General features: G+C 39.1%; 1 protein-coding gene across 6 annotated transcripts in view; it reads right to left on the reverse strand.

Annotated features, from left to right (window-relative positions):
• Nucleotides 1–18,153, reverse strand: part of LOC126872340 (mucin-17-like) — a 50,771-nt gene that overhangs the window by 20,076 nt on the left and 12,542 nt on the right. Inside the window, exon 3 of one of the 6 annotated variants that reach the window (XM_050632177.1) lies at nucleotides 19–172. The exons of 4 other annotated variants lie outside the window; for them this stretch is intronic. The gene's annotated coding sequence lies outside the window, so the exon portion shown is untranslated. Of the gene's footprint in view, nucleotides 1–13; nucleotides 173–18,153 lie in introns of all 6 variants that reach the window. One more of the 6 variants, XM_050632175.1, reaches the window with a different exon arrangement.

The following is an 18,153-nucleotide window of genomic DNA, read 5'->3' on the forward strand; positions in this document are numbered from 1 at the left end:
ACATGCATACTACCGTACGTGAATGAAGCGGCACACACGTGGACGTGTACTATACACGAACAATCCAGTTTCTTTGCCCTCGCCGACCCGTATCTGTCCTCCCACGCACGAGATTGTTACTAATTAAGAATTCGTGAATTCAGCCATGCCACGACGACCGACAATAAGGACACTGTGAATTTAAAAGAAAAAATGATGTCAGTCTAAAAAGCTAATTACATTCGATGGTCGTCAGCTACTTAAGGCTATGGACGATTTTGTCGCAAATAAATATCCCATCAAATACGACTACGCATACACATATGCAATTGCAAAATGTCGTTTCTTGAAATATAGGTATAGTACTTTAATCTCGATATTTTACACCTATAGTTTGCACCTGACACGACATTCCGCTGAATTGTGATAGATAAAGTTGGCTATCGAGATCATAGGGTTTATGACACGGACGCCAAACTAGGCTATTTTCTAGGAAAACGTTAATCGATACTTTACAGAAGACTGTTCGAGCCAGATGTCAGGGCCTAGAAACGGCTTTATGGTCGCAGAGTGTCAGCATTTCTGGGTACTATACGAACGACTGGGCTGGTCTTGGCGTTTGAACCCTCGGTAACGATGCACGTGTCATAAACCCTTGAAACCGCGCACCAGTTCGCAAACACTAAAGTCGTTTCTCCTTCGACCTAGTCACTCCATTCATTTGTGCTACCATCTTACTAAATTTTCAGTCGTTCCGTAAGAACCTAGTCAAACGCGAATCGTTCATTTCTGGTAGATTTGTTCTTTAGCGTGGATAGCGATTGGTTGGTAATAGAAAATTTAGCAAATAGTATCGGCCCGTCGAGTTCGGACATGGAAGAAACGACGTTTCATACGCAGATCTTTCCTCGAGACGAACAACGATCGTCTAAAATATGAATTATTTTCAAACTAAACGATTTTGAACATTTCCTGGGGCAATGAATGATTCTCGATGCAAATATTTAAACAGCGAGTACACGATGGAATGCAATTAAGAGTCGGTTAATTATAGAGTACATTTACAGACAGTGAACGCAATGGGAGCACGTGTATACGTCGATACGGTGTATGTGTTGAAAGCTTTCGCACCGTCGTCCGTATCGTTTATACTTGATGACACGATACTAAATGGAATGTGAACCATTCGACGTTTCGTCATTCCACATTTGTCACGCTCTTCTTTTTCTTTTCCCTTTTCCTTATTTCGTTGGATTCTGCGTTTCTTTTGTCGCTCTGTGGGGACAATCGAGTTTTACCAAGTGTCAGGAATGCTACGAATTCCTGATATTTGAACGTTTTCACTGACATCGAGAGGTTCTTATAAGATTTAACTTCGTAAGATTTCCATCTTTTCAATGTGTCTAGATATATAGCGTTAATCCTTGGATCCTTTCGTTTCCAAAATTACAGCAAAATAAAAGTTGCTGGTGTTTTCTACCATATTTTGTAGCAGGGAATGATTCATACGCACACAAGCTACATCCTCAATGTACCTCGTAGGAATCATTTAGACGGTCGTTCAAAGGAGGTCGACCTCGAGATATGTCAATTAAATTAATACAAGTTAGACCGGCCGGGGAACGAGCTCTCATTTCGTGCGACGTTCTCTCGTACGAAGAATTTTATTTGCCTTCTTGATCTGACAAACAAGATCACTTTTCATTTGGACACATTTCTTCATTACGCTACGCGACGTATATTTCACAATTTGTGACCCGTGTATCTCGGCGCTCGTTTCACTCTTAAATTGGTTGATTATGCTACGCCTAAGTAACGCAGACGCCAAATTTATTTGTTATTTTATGCTCATCTCATTTCATTTCATTCGAAGAACATACGAAAGCCAGGCCCGAGTAATTTATGATACGGGTATAAAACGAAATGAAAGCAGCAGGACTGCTAATAAAGCACGATTATCTTTTATTCCTTTTCTTTCGATGCATTGAAAATACTCGCTACCTGCTACGGTATATCTTTTTATCGTTTTCGTTTGAAATTCAAACTCTCGTTACGTTATTACGTTATTATATTATATCTTCATAATTAAATTTTTATTATACATTGGTTGCACACTTGCTACGTTAACAGATAAAATCTTCTCGCTATATGGAACACTTCATTATGTAAATTAAAAACGCTCTTCGTATTTTATGTCTCAGCAAGTATCCTCTGATTCGGTATCTTTTAATTTTCCTCTTAACGGTGTTTTCCTTCGTAGATGGATGTTACAAGCCCTTCGAGAATAGTTATTAATAAAGATATATCGATAAGCATCATCGTTAATGAAAATATTGCTCGCATTATGGAAATGTAGAAACAAAAGCTAGAGAGAAAATAACGTTCTCGTATCGTCTCTTATTTTAGTCGAACGACTGCGTTTTTCGTGGAAGTTTAGAAAGTGCGTTTGTTTGTAACACGACTCATATTTTTGACGAAGATATAGCATTCGGTGTTTCTGGCCAACTTTTTTCATTTCGGCCAGCTGTAGTTGCACAACAGTCGTCGTTGTATCGGATAACTGTTCAATCGGCGTGCTTGTGAGAACTCTCGACTTAGAAGCAGCGCATTAAAAGCTGCCTTTTCCGCCTCCACCCTTTCACTTTCGCGCTCTTTGTCCTCGCCGATTGGATTGCTCTTCTCACGATGATAGAAAAAACCATTGCATTCTGAGCGTGCCATTCGCTGTCGGAGAATTGGGCCATAGTGCCATTTATTTCGCAGCATCTTTACGAGAAACGCGAGCCTAGTTTCGTGTGTCTCTTGCTCTCGAATTTTAAATCTAACGAAACTTATTTCTCTTATTTTACAACTCGTTTTATTTACGAAGAAGCTTGGTAATTATATACGAAACGCGATATCTGTTATTAATAAATTCTATATGTTATTTATTCTGGAATACCAGTGACCGTATTGAATTAAGATACAGCGACGTTGAAAATGTTTTGCAAGGAATTGCAATGTCTGTTTAACATTCATTTTTCTCTTTCAATTATTTTTCCCAATTTGTTCGCAGCCATTCGTTTTCCATTTATACAAAACGTTTCTATTTATATCCGTGAAACTGCAACGCAGCAGATACGAAGCAAGTGGTTCGCGTGATTAAAAGAGAGAAATATATCGGTTTTCAATTAGCTCGAAAAATATTGTTCGTAATACGCACAGCGTGTCTGTTTTTCTTCATTCTACATCGAACGGGATATCCACGCGGCGAATAGAATTTTTCCACGGTCGGACTGAATTTCATCGCCAGATCACAAAATTCAGCAGCTCGAACCGATAAATTAACCGAATGCATTTTGAGTAGACATCGAATAATAAACAAATGGAGAATTTCCGATCGATATGAATTCGACTCTGACGAGTGTATCGTGTCGCATCACGCAGAAATGGAATTCGATGGAAGTGAAACAGGGCGCCGTTCCTTCGAATGAATTCGACGATGATAATTAAATCGCGATGTGATCAAGGGGGCTTATTAACCGAGATACTGATCACGATCCACAGAAATTAATAGCGAACGAACAAAAGAATTCTCTACGCGAAACGTATGGTCTATCGAAGGAAATAAGGAATAGCATGCACGAACCATATGAATATATCAACAACAATATTATTATCATTATTAGGTATACTTCGTCTAACGATCAGGTCGCGGTATAATTGTTGCACACGGGTATAAAAATCAGTACAGTTATTCGAAACAACGAATCACAACGTGTACAACGAGGTCTCGTGAAACGCGTGTCACCGTGATCGCATCTCGTCCCTCTTTTATCTCTACTTAATTATACGCCTCTCTTACTGTCGCGATACAAGATAATACTGTAACGTTGAGCCACTATTTTCTAATCATTCTTCCACGAGAATTTATCGAATAAACAAATTTCAGCTGCCATGTTTTACAAATAATGGTGTTCGTTGTTCGAAACGCGCAGAAGAAACTCATAATAGTCTGCGTGTGAAACTTTGATAGCGCGATTAAATAATTTTTATGAAATCCAATCAATTCAAAATGAATCTTATAGTTTTACTTTTAATTCCGAATATTTCCATAAATAAAGCAATCTAGGTACAAGATAATGTTAATTAATTTCAGTTACACGTTTCAAGAATATCGCAACGCTTGGCGAATCTGAAACGGTGTACGATAAAATAGAAGGCAATTAAATAACAAACGACGGACGATGACCACGCTAGCACGAATAAGGATGAACAACAGTTACGAGTTCGTTCTCTACAGGTTTACGAGAAAGAAGTGCACGGTAGAACGGAGTGCAATTCAATTCGTTACAAAGCGACGCGAGCTTTATTTGCCGTGAAACGTTTCCAATTTGTCGCTGATAAATTTGTTTTTTAGTACTTATGGTAAAGTGCGTGGCCATTTTATCGCGCTTTATTCTCCCTGCGGAACACGTTCCCGCGTTTTCACTTAATTAAATTTATCCATCGCTGCCGCCTTAAAAAAAAAAGGAAAATAACGTGCCAATTGCATTTTCGTTGCCTCGACAAACCATACGAACGCGTCAGAGATATCTGTTTTATTCGCCGTTCTATTTCATATCATCGATTCGATGTGCGGAAATTTCGGAACGCGGAGCCAGACGATCGCCAAGACCATCGTAAAAAAAATTGTTATAAAATCAGAACGAAATTAGTAGCTCGCGTGATTCTAGCACCAGCCAGCGAATTAATGGCCGTGATGCTATTTTTTTGATCCGTACTTTTCCGCAGAAAGTTTCTCGTTCTAATAAACCGGTTTACTTCGATCTCCTTTGAATATGCAGAACTCTCTCCGATACACTCTGTTCATTCAGTTTTAATAGACAATAAACTTAGTCATAGACTATAGGAAGCAAGAGAGAAACAAATTCGAATATTCTCAGCCATTTCAGCTCTTTTCAAACCCGTGACGAATCCCTTGAAAAGCCTGAACCACGGTTTCAACGTAACACGTACAACACGTATTTCTTTCATTCCGTGTATCGACAGGTATGGAATAGCCTGAAACGATCGCATTTTGTCACGGATATTCCGAGGCGAGAGAAACGCGGTACTCTCTCTCTGAAATGCATCCATGATGCACGAGGCAAAGCACATTCATAGCCAAGATGGCGTGTCGATATGTACGACACGTCGATCGATGGTTTCTCGTCGAAAACATTGTATACCTTACATTTTTCCTTATCTCATTCAACTTTTACACGCCTGTATCGCTAATCTTTTTCCCTTCGACTCGAGTTTCGCCATTCTTTCCGTTCTGTTTACGACCTTCCTTCTTCGCTCTCTGCACCTTCGTTTTTATCTTTCCCCGTTCTATTTATTTCGCTGTTTTTCATTATTTTCTCGCGATTTTTATAATTCCACTTTCTTGTCGAACTCTACTTTCTTGCTGGTGTCGATATCGCTCGCAGTATCCACTTCGCGTGATAATTACTTTACACGCGTTTCTCCTCCTTCTTTTTCTACTTTTTCTTGGCAAATCTCATTCACGGTTAGACGTATTTCGTTATATTTTTAATTCAATGTATTCAAGTTTCGTTGTATAACATCTTCGCGACATCTTTTTTTTACGTCTATTATTATTCGTCTCGTTTTTCAATGTTTTTCACAAGTACTCGCGTCGTTTAATTATTCATTCGCGTCTGTTGCTTCAGCTTCCTCTATGACCGCTCACTCATCTTTGTAAGCAACTTTTATATCTTCCAAAAGTTCAGCTTTTTCAAAGAAACGCGCCCCTCCTTTGCCTTTTGCGCGGTAAATATTTTCTGTCCCATTCTATCCACCTTTAGCCCCATCTTTTGTTCCCCTCCGTTCCTTCTTTTTCACCTTCCAGCTTCATGCCCCGTTTCTTTTTTATCGTTTATTGTAACAGTGTTTCATGTACGTACGAATCATTAATATTTATGTCTCCGATATTTAAACTCTTCTTTCTCCCGTTTTCTTTGTTACGTGATCGACGAGATACGATAGCTACACTATAGACATTAGTCATGCAGACTTGTGCAGGTATTTTCCAACCATTGTAACGCAGGTCGCCCCTTTTCTAGCGCAATAAATCGTCTACGAAGCAGACGCGTCGCTCGAAAATGCACGAAATCTCGGGAATCCGACTCTCGACCATTTTTTGGCGTCCAAATGTCGCGCCTAGCTTACGTTTCCAATGCCGACGTCACTGGGAAGGCGATTCTAGAGGTCTAGATTTGGTCAGGCACGCGATAACGTATGCAAAATGTCCTGGAGACGGCCGGCATCTTCGTCGGTTTCTCTTTTCCACATTTCCATGAATCCGAGTACGAGGGAGGAAAATTTGCTTCGAAAGGAACGCGCTCTCGAATCTACATGCTCCAGCGTAAATCTAATTGCGATCCGAGTCTGACTCTAAGTCGAACTTTAAACCTAACTATGTAAAATCTAAAGTTAGTTACGTGAGTAGCTAATAAGCACCTTTAGGAATAAACTTTAGCTCCGGCACGGACACTCGGACCGACCTTTTAAACTTTCTTCTTCAACGCTGTCGTTTCCTGTCGAAGTTACTATATTCCAGGATAAATTGCTCGAATGGATCGCGCCGAAATAAGAGACACAATTTTACTACGGTACGTAACACTCCGATTACGTTTACACGACGTTCTTTAGATAATAAATCGATTTTATTATAATTTCATGATACAATTTCATTTTCTATTTTAAATCAGAGATAGCTGACGAACGTCGATATGCAATAGACGTATGCATATTTAATTTTCCAGGTAGCTTTGTCTAGCCAGCGACTGAAATTCTCGGTATACATAGTTGGAAGGGTTGGTTTGTGAAGTGACCCGTAACGTCACAGCTCGGTGAATGTGAAATTCTTAGCCGCAGAGTCACGGTGTGCTAAGGGCGTGGTATCACATTCTCCCCGAATCTCTAAAATTTCACTTCCATTCTTCTACCTTCACTTTCGCTATCTTCTCTTCTCACCACGATTCTCCCTTCCCCGTTGTTACTCCTCCACTTCCTCATGTTCCTCGTTATTCCACTCTACTTCCTCTTTCTTCTTCGTACTCTCCTTCTTCGTTTTCTTCTCTTTCGAGTTGCAGCTTGCTCTGTTCGTCCTGTCGTGCTCCGTCATCTTTCTACTCTCTCTCTCTGTGTCTGTCTCTCTCTTATATTTGCTTGCACGCGGTATAGAGTCGCGTTACTCGACTTCCTCAATTTGCATGCTAATAGAGGCGCAGGCGAATCGCGGATAATTAAAGGCCCATTGTTGCATGTCGCGGAGCAAGCTCGCGCAACCGTGTAAATTTTCCTGCATTCCGTCAGCACACTTTCGCCCTAATCCCTCGCCATCGCCAAACCATCCGACGTTCGTAGATATTCCATGATTCTTTCGATCGACGTCGAATCACTCGCGCGCGTCTCATTAACGATTTGATTGTTAATAACAATACGAAATACGTGGGAGAAGACGACCGATGTATCTTTCGTATATCGCGTAGCTGGCTCGGTCAAATACAACGTGCGTGTTACATAAAAAAATCAGCTTGTAGAAATCGGCATCGTTGTATCACGCTATGCCTACTGAAGCTACCTGCAATGCTGATAAAACGTCGAGATAAAATTCTTAATGGCCATGGCTTTAACACTCCGGAAGCCTGGAGCAGCAGTACGTACTTGCACGGACCCAGGACGTAAAAACCAACGACTCTTTATCCTCTATAAAATGGAAAAATGTGGAGAAAAAGGGAAGAAATTTTACTGTTTGCTCCGACGAAGTTATCTCGTTGTGTCCAATACCGCGTATCCAGTTACGTAAAACACTACATGCACAGCTTGCTAATACGAACTTTTCCTCCCTAGCACATAAAGAGTAAAAAGGAAGAAAACTTTCCTTCTTTTCTCTCATCCAGCCGAGTTATTTTCCCTCCTTCCTATGTACCCAGTCCGTGTCATAAAAGCATTGATCGTCGGTTAGTTTATTCTTTTACAACTTTTTACAACTTTGTCGCGGTAATAGCCGAGTACTCGAACGAGACGATAAAAAATATCGGAGATCGTAAATTCAGAAGACACCTTGCGCTACCTTAGCCTAGTCGCTAAAGGTGCCTGATGGAAGATCAACGGCTCGTGACCACCTGTTCCACAATGGTGTTCCATTGTTGTGTTCGTGGCAGGCCAGAAGTCGCAGTTGTTGGCTGGTATGGTGTTTCGCCGGATACGGGATGCGGCTACATGCTCCACTAACTTTTCCGACGTCTTTTACTATCGCGGCTTTTTCAAATACCGATACTGACCCAAGGGCTACTTACACGGAGATAAAAACCATAAGCGTTGTTTTGGATATTCCCATGACTTACCGTGGTATACGATTATTGTAACATGGCGTTACATTTTATGGCCATATAGATAATTCGATTTCGTCGTATAATTTCGTTAAGGATCTTTGTACGTCGTCCCAGTTTCCTTTAACTTTTTCTAACAGTGTATATATATATATATCGTACAAACGAAGGATACGACGATGATAGTTTTTTAACCGAATAAATATAATCGCGTTATCAACGTGATTCACGTGTCGGAGTTCGTAACAAAAGTTGAATAAACCGATCTTGCGCGAGTAAAACCTTGATTCGATATTAATTATAACAGACCGGATGAAAGCGGTAATGGAATCTTTATGAAAATTTAATTAATTGATTTTGTGCGAGATGGGTATTAAATTCGATGAATATTAATTAGATAGCTAGTCAACTGGAAAGCGTTACGTGCTAATCGAAAGCAATTAAAGAGAAGAAGAATAGATCGACGTTAATTATTTTGAAAAATAATAATACCGATAGATCGACATTGGAATATTTGATCGGTCGTGTAAATCCGACAGAGATGGATCGCTAAGAGAAGCGAGCCTACGTATATCGTTTCGAAAATATCTGCTAGACGCGCGATGTGTCGACGTTACTCTGTTACAATGAACGCGAACAAGCGTTTTATCAAGCTTTGCTGAAAGTTGCTGTTTTAATATCTGCTAAGCTAACAAAAATTCTTTTTACGTAATTTATAAGAAACAGACTAAATTTCCTTATTGTAAATATTAGCTATTCCCATAAGGACTCTAATAACACATAATTATGCCATATATTAAAATATAGCGGTATATAATTACGTTATATAACCTGCTGAAAGATGAATTTCTACCAGTTGTTATCCCAGCCGTCTTCCAGACCTATTCGCTTCCGCACTATCGGTAGCAGCTACCATCTTTCTCATACGAAAGTCCGCTTTCTCGAGATAATGATATTCGAAGAGGAAAAGGCAATCCTGCCGCGACACAATTCTAGCCGAACGCCGACAAAAAGGGTTGCTCGAGCCTCGAGACGCGATCCAATTACGACGCGAAACAATAGGCTAAGAAATTGGTCTGAAATTTTGATGCGTTCCTGTATCCTTCTCGTCCGGTGAGACAGACCGGAAGAATCGACAAAGGCTACCGTTTAAAAATTGCAAGAGCTGCGGGTCTACTGGCTGGCACAATACGTTATTGTGAAGGGCGATCCGCGAAGAAGCCGAACAGCGGTAAAGTTCAGGGAAACCATAGCTACTGGGCCAGCGAAACGAAGGCAATCGAGTGCACAGCCCTACCAGCTCCGACTTCCGACTTCCACTTCCTATATAAATTATCGTGAGAGCGCTTCTAAAGGCCCTCGCTTTCAACGGAATCTCTGAGCTCGAGATCGCCTTACTTTGATTCCGTTTTCACGTTTACAATTCGCCGTACACGTGAATTTTCGTCCGGTGTATAGATCGAACGATTTTGGCAAAGTTCAGGTCTACGATCGAACTGCAAATAGCATGCAAATGCAGTGGGTGTGGAAAATATTTGTACGATCTTTAGGACGGAATAAATTCTCTTTTTTAATTCGGCCGAAAGACGCGAATGATTTTGAGAAATTAGGAAGATTAGTTTACTATGTGATGCGGGTGAAAAGAATTTTGGAAAAGTTGCGGGTGATCGAAATCGCGAAGAAAAAAGCAATTAAATCATCGTCGTAAGTACATCAACGATGAAAACGAAAATGAATCAGCTTGAAAAATTCAAGGACGATGAATGGGAAATCCGTAACGTGAAAAAAATGCTTGTTCGTCTATGATTGTACAATTAGGGAATAAAAGATTTGATCGATCGCAGCTTAAGTCGCGTGTAATCGATTGTCCTTGTTACTACAAGAGCAGGCTTCACAATGCTTCGAAATAAAAGCCGAACTAGGCGACCGACAAAAATAGTTGATTAATGGATTCTTGTTACATGGATTCGTTGTGATGTAATTGGTCGCGTCATCGCGATGGAAAACCGACTATACACATCATTTGGGCATGGATTTTCTTCCTCGCGTATCTATTATGTAACTTGTTATAATAACGTGTACTCGCGATGTAAGAGAAAGCGTTTATTATAATTTGATTAAATCGAATTGTCTTAATACGATTAGTGCGGCTTTATCGACCATACATCGACTCTCTATGGCAGCTCAAATGTTAAAGCTTCTTTGCTCACACTCGTCTAAAATTAACTGAAATACGTCACGTTAAGGAGTAAGACAGAATCGTAAGATTGCAAAAGAATTTATCGATTGCGGGACATAAAGGAACGTTTGAAGAATTTTAGAAATTCTGTACAATCTGTAATAAAATTCTTAAATAAAATTCTTTTAAGTACCGGAATTTAAATAACTAATTTTTGAAGTTTGAATATATACAATTACCTATTATAATATTATAAATGTGATTCAAGTATCACAGTATCGTCGACAAAATTGTTTTCATTTATTGAGAATTCCCCCAGAGATTGAAATTTGCATCTACAGATTTATCGTTAATGTAGCCTATAAATTACTCTAACTCGTCAGTGAATGGATGTGTGTTAGCAGTGCGTGTAATTATTATATTGAAATGTACACTCATCTACTACTAAGTAGTAACTATACATCAATGAAAGATTAAAACCCGATATGAAAGCTTATCCATCTAACATTCCTATATAATACTTCTACGTTCCATCTTCCTTTTCGCAGAATTATTATATAAAATTAAATCTTCTTTACGGAAAATATCACCGGACAGATGAAAGCTTGCTGGTTTAATCTTTTTATCTAAAAGATTAATAAGAACAAACATCGTTAACATCATATGGATTTAAGGGAGCTTCCAATATTTGCAGAAAAACGTCAATGAAGAAATCACTCAAACCTCCTTTTTCACGAGATGACGTAGATATTTCGTGGAAAAAGGATATTTCACCTCCCTTATTCCGGTCTGGAACGCGAAGGGGAAGTTCTCCTCGACAAGTTCTCTTTTCGAACGCGTGTAATTGACGCTGTTTCATGGAAGAAGTTCGAAAAGTGGCTGGAAAAGCAACGATCGTTCGACCAAAGGAATACCCATCGATTTTCCATTATGTTTGCTCCTTTCACTGGAAACACGTTCCCCGATGGTGGAAAACTACGCGCTATTTTCTCGATAGTTTGGCCCGGCGATCGTGCAGTTAGTTACATCACCGAAGAACCGATGTAGCGGCGGCTTTATTCGCTGAAACGTCCAACTTGATCTCTTTCTATTTACCCATCAGTGGGCTCTTCCAATTGCACGAAAAATTCCATACTTTTTCTCTATCGATTCTCGGTATCAATTGCAATCAAAGGTATCGACCGAAACGGCAAGAACTGGTTAGGGTTATCGATGTATTAAACGATTGGTCCATTTGACTTGGTGAATGCAGCCATTTAATGCTCGAGCATTTGCCCTTTTTTGCTTGGAAAGTGGACCGGTCTTTCGAAAAAGAGGCTTTGATGGAGAGCACTTATTAAATTATGTTTGAAATTGTTTTAATTCTTTCCAATTAAAATTAAAAATCTTTTTTTTTTTTTGGAAGGAATAATTTCTAAAAGCGAACGAAAAAAAGTTGTTCGATAGGAACATGTAGATGCTGCGATGAACGGAGAAGGCAATAGATATTGGGAAGAGAGTAACAAAAAGATATGTAAAATTTGTGAAGAAAATGAAGAAACATGGCACATTTGACGAAAGAATGCAAAGTAACGGGAAGACTAGGTAAAGACGAAGAAGTAATATGAGGAAGAGTAGATGGATCAAACTGGACGTTAAAAACAAAGATAATGAGGGGAAGGAGAAAATAAACGAACAAAAGAATAGAATAATAAGAAGAAATATCCCGCGAAGGGAATCATTATCTTAAATAATAAAAAACAAAAAGCTGTAATTATAAATTGTAATTATACGTTCGATTTCAGATAATATCCAATAATTTACGGGGCAAAGTGTAATTAACTGTTTAATTTATGTGCTTTGGTAGATTCGCGTGTGAGCAAATAACGATACCGGGCGATCATTATACGAAATTCAATTCCCCGTGTTTAAAACGCGCCACAGCAATTAACCATTAAACATGTTATCACGAAACGACAAAAGCAAATTAATTATTAAAAATGCAGAAAGATGACACGCGTCAAGCTCTTAATTAAATGAAGCGGCATTTTCCCAGATACTCGATGCCCTACATTTAGCGAGGACATCGACTTCCATCAAATTCTCATCAAACTGATCAAATTTTCCTCAGAAGCATCGAAGCTTCCCTACTGCATGATAATAATAACAACAATATTAATAAATCGACTTTATCGTGCGCAAAGAGAATCGTTGACAAACGAGCAGGTGAAATTAAAACGAAATAGGGCGCGAGGACGAAATTCGCTTCTAAAACCTGCCCTAAATACATTGCTTGACATTTTCATTGGCCGATAGCTTTTGTTACGATATTTATGTTACGATATATTTTGTTAATATTTTGTTACGATATACATATGTACAATGTAGTAAGATAATAAATAACGAAGAATGAATATGGCAAGATGTCGTCGTTGATAATCCCTGTATACATTTTTATCCGCCTAACAACGCAGACTTCGGACTTACAGAAGCTACAGAAGCTTAAGAAGAAAAATAAATTTCGTATACGTATATTCGTGTATTCACATATATTACTATCACATATATTGCCCAGGATTATTACGATATTATAAAACAACGTCTAAGAGACAGTACACTTCTTCGTACGAAATGAAATCCGAACATTTTATTTCAGCAGAGTCTTTAGAAAGTGCGGTTGCAAAAAGAAGAAAGGTACTAACGCAGGGCATGTAAACTGGCTGAGTATATGCTGCATGAGATTATGCAGAAATGCTCCATATACAATTTCGTATAAAACGTCGACGGAGGAGAGGGAATATAAAATTCTATATTTATCGTCAACCGGTCGAGCGAGACGAAAAATTTGTTCCCAATATTTGAAAACATCGCGTTAACTTTTTTCTATACGAATTTTAGATCAATTACAGGCGAAAAATATAAGTAGACACCCACGTCAGGATGTTTCAATCGATGGAAACGCAAACGTTTCAACAAACGGTCCATTTTTCACTCGCTTTCAGATGCCTCGAATATTTGCATCAATTAAGACGGCTATCGTGATCAAGTTGATAAAATTTGAAGCCAATCTGTGAATGTATATCGGATCAGAATCGACGTTGCCGCGAACAAATCCGTGCTCATCTTCGAATTGTCCCGTTATTTAAAGCTAAGCAGTGCGTTGTTGTGAGTGTTGCGCTGGTGGCTCCAGTTCGAAATCGTTTCGAGCCATTATTCCATGAAGAGCGTTGCATCAGAGAAACATGTGTGGCTATGAATACGAATATCTGCCGCGGGTGCAACTGTCACTGTCCAATTATCCAATGACGAACCACGGCCTTGTCGCGCCTTTTCGAACAATGACGCCTATTACGCTGTTTTAGTTTGTTTGTCGTCGAACGACGACGTTTCGTTTTGCCCCGCCCGTTTGCTCACTCCCTGTCAAAGTCGCCAACGATCGAAAACCGCGAGTCCCTGGTACGAAAATTCGCAAGAAATTCACATTGGACTAATACCTGTAAACGATGTAAGCGATAGGAGCAAAGATTTCCAATTGAACCAAAAGACGTACTTTTGTTAAGAGACGACTTACTCGGGACTTGCCACTTTCATAAATTCAGAAGGGGAATAAAATACAGATTGATCTATCTCATCTGCTAGATACTATAACGAATTATATATCCCAGTTTCGACAATTTTGTACTTACAAACTTCTCGCGGCATAAAATTCCGCAGTCTGTTCATCGACTTACTATAAAACGCGAACCGTGCCATCTGCTATACCTTGGAAACCAACTTCTCTTACGTTTCGATCGATCCCAACGTTCCCAACGTACGAAAATCATTCACGGCCGTTTTGCTAAGGCTTCTTCCCTCGCGATTCGTAATCTCGTCACTTTCGCTCCTTCTTGAACGCACGTACACTCGCAAACGTTACGTTATACCGTTCGAGGGTCCGGGAACGCATTGTGTCAGAAGAAGCCTGTGAGATTACGTCGCGCGGGGCCAATTGCAAAACGGCGCGATCCGCTCGCCGAGAATTATTCATACGGTGGTCGTGTGGTTATTGTTGTCTGGGAGAGGGCCAGGTAACGAGGCGCGAGTCCGTGGAAATCGTTCCGCGAATATTTCCACGGCTACCAGAATCGTCTGATTAATCGCAACGCGTAATCGTCCCGCAGATTTGTCACGGCTGATAAATCTTGCTAATTACAGGCCGGCGCGTTTCGCGCCAGCTAACCTCTGGCAAGAAACTGTTCCGACTGTTTTCGACCGGTGCGCTAATTAGCGGAACGAGCTAATTACGTGGAAATTATAATCGATCGGACCGCTAGTGTAACCTGCCGATTCAGCTTGCAACGATTTGGTTGGGTCACGAAAGGGTTGATGCAAGTGATTTAGTGACGCTCGCGTCCATCCGTAATTACGTCGGATAGAGAATTAATGACATTATGTTAAGAGAAGAACTCACAAGTTGATATCACTATACTCTATACAATCGATATATAGTATACATTATACGATCAAGAGTTTATAACTCGCATTTATATCCCCGGTGACTATTGTATCGACAAACGTGTCTCAGAACGTGGATAGTACTTTTGGGGTTTTGAACGTCTTTGCCACTTAAAGTTGACAAAGTAGCGGTGTAGGTCAACGTAGAGACTAGACCCAAAGGGGAAATGAACCCCGTATGAACACAGCGTGCGGATACTGCAGCTCTCTTGCTCAATAACTTTCCAACTAATATTTTATATTTGATATTTTTCATGCGCCAAAAGATGCTGATAAATACAACGAATGAAAAAATGACATTTGAATATTATTAGGACGTGATTGGTTCATTTTCTTCTTTACACAGTCACTGACACAAGATTGAAAGGCATGAATCATGCATTATGTGAAGCAGCACATCCATTATGTAGACAATGCGAAGTGTCTGCTTTAACTTGCTGCCGGATTTTAATTTTATTTATCAGTTACGGCCTACACGGAACCTAACATTTTTACATTTATTTTTTTTTTTTTTTTACAAACGCGTTAATTTAAAGTAAAAGCGCAAAGGTAAGGTATCTGCCCACGATTCGTATCTTTCGTTCAATTTTTTGTCCTAGTGGCAGAGTAGTTTTATCCGAACTCGGTAACTGATTGCGTCACGTGTTTATCACGTAATCAGAGTTTGATCGTGAATGATTTATGCTTTACATAACGAGCGTTTAACAAAACGAGCCAAAGGAGAATAATGCAAGCATTGGAGATGTTGACACGTTCGAAAACACGGAAGCTGCAATTCAATTGTTACAATATGTAAAAATCTCTGCGCAGATTAAAAGCTAACGCGAAGAATCGCGTTATACGGCAACTTGTCAAGCAGCTGCAAGAACAGCGTCAAACAAATGTGTACATTAGTCGTTCGTAACACATTAACAATGCGGAATAAGATTTCCACATTGTTGGTGATAAAAAAGACAAGCGTGTTGTTATAGTCAAACATGGATCGACGTCGTACGTATTGTGTCGCAATAAATTTTCAAATGGTTTTAAACGATCTTCCTTCTTTTGTGAGCAAACAACTTTTTTACCATTGAAATTTACATCCTTCTATAAAAATCTATTCACACAGTAACTTGTTTGATAATGCGAAATAATATCTTCATAAAGACACAAATTACTTGAATAATAAAGAAAGTATCTGATCGCAGAATAAGAAAATACGATCGATAGATAAGCAAATCGCTTTATATCGTCGTATCATTGATATTATATTATATGACGAAATAAATAATTTATATATATTGGATTATAAAATAATAAGACGCGATAGAGCAATGGAACGGTGATAAAATATAATTTATATCATATTTTGCGTTACAGCCTTGCTAGTAAATACTCGAAAACTCGAATAGGAGATATATTACGCAAACTAAATACCACGGGACACCATAAGAAGGATCGAAAAAATCAACCCCTTTTATGCAAACTTGAGTCAGTCATCGTACTTGAGAGCGTAGTTCTCGGCTCTGGATGATCCACAGTATCTAGTTGATGTGTCGACCAACCGTTCAACAACCAAGTTGCTATTTACATTAATCTTCAGAATTTAAAAACTGGAAATTTACAAAGTTGCGAAATGTAAAGCGTAACGTCGTAGAACTTGAAAAAAGTCACGTTTATGTAATTAAACAGAGGATCTTAGCGAAATAGAAAAGCCTTTAACATTTCGTACCGCAATAACGATTTCGCGATGACTCTGTTATATCTGAAGAAAGAAAGACTGATAAGAAGATCGATTAGACGCGAACATCAACACATTATCGTAACAATTGCATCACGAGTATCGTTATTATTTGTTATTACGATTATCTGGTTTAATCGTGGTAAGAAGTAACAGAATGACGATTGGCAATTCGATATCCAGTCACGGAGTTGTCGCGATAAAGTCTGCATGATGCGGCCAATCTGCGTGACTTTGGAAAATTAATCCCAATGTTGAACGAATCGATCGAAATGAACGCGTAGACGAGTGTAGAGCGTGTATTTTATTGCAAAGTATAGACATATCGTCGATCTGAAACCACGTGTATTCTGTTCGAAAATTTACACGCGGTAAACGAGTCGATTCGCAGAATTATATAAATATAGTAATTTCTCTTAACGCTGGTAGCTACTATTGTTATTACATCCAGAGCTAGAACTATAAAAGTTACTAGCAAAGCCTTATTCGAAACGTTTCGTTTAATAATTTATCTGCGAATAGAAATCTGCAAATGGCTGATAGTCAAAGTTTTTATAATATTCTTCATAAACTTTCGTATTAGCGTCTCATTTTTGTACTTCGAAATTGCAAGTTTCCCGGATGAATAACCGTGATATCAGGTGGTCTAGGAATTGTAGAAAGCAATCAGGTTTCAAAAGTTAGTCACGAAGAGTATAATTCTTCCAGCCAAAATAGGTTAATTGTGCAAAGTAATAGCGTGAGCTAGCTACGAAGTGAAAGGTCCGGGTTCGAATCACAGTAGAACACACTGAACTGTTATTTTGGATTTACCATTATCCCGAGTTCCAGAATATAGAATGAAATAACTAGACGAAATAGAAAGAAACTATAGTTCCATTTCATTCAGCTTATTATCCGTCGCACGCAGTAGAGAGAAGCTTTTAACGGATCGTCCCACTTCATTCTGGTCATTTACATATTTGCATTTATCGTCGCTCAATTTATCATGCAGAGTTGAAATTGTTAATCTTCCTATTTACATGCATGCGATTAATTTTCACCATTTTATCGTTGAACACTCCGCTTCATTTTACATAATCTTTTTCCTTCAATTTTTCCTCTTTTCGAAAACTAGCGAAGTTGCGGTACAGCGAGTTACGCAATGGTCATTTTTATGATGCATTGGGAAAACCTGGATAACGCGATATCATGTTCCTACTGAATAAATGATGGAATACGATACGTTATGGTTTCGTTGATACGAAATCCGAATTACGTTTTATATGCGAAACAGGATAGTAATAATATCGATAGTGCATTAACTTTATCGCGAATATCAAAAATATTTTGCTCGGAGATACGCTTACAAATTTTCTTCGAGAAATTACTCAAGTGTAATTACTTCCGTAACGAAATAGAAATATGCCTCTATACAATTTCGATGAGTATTTTAGCAG

Source organism: Bombus huntii, chromosome 13 (genome assembly GCF_024542735.1).
Source record: "Bombus huntii isolate Logan2020A chromosome 13, iyBomHunt1.1, whole genome shotgun sequence".
NCBI classification, from domain to species: Eukaryota; Metazoa; Arthropoda; class Insecta; order Hymenoptera; family Apidae; genus Bombus; species Bombus huntii.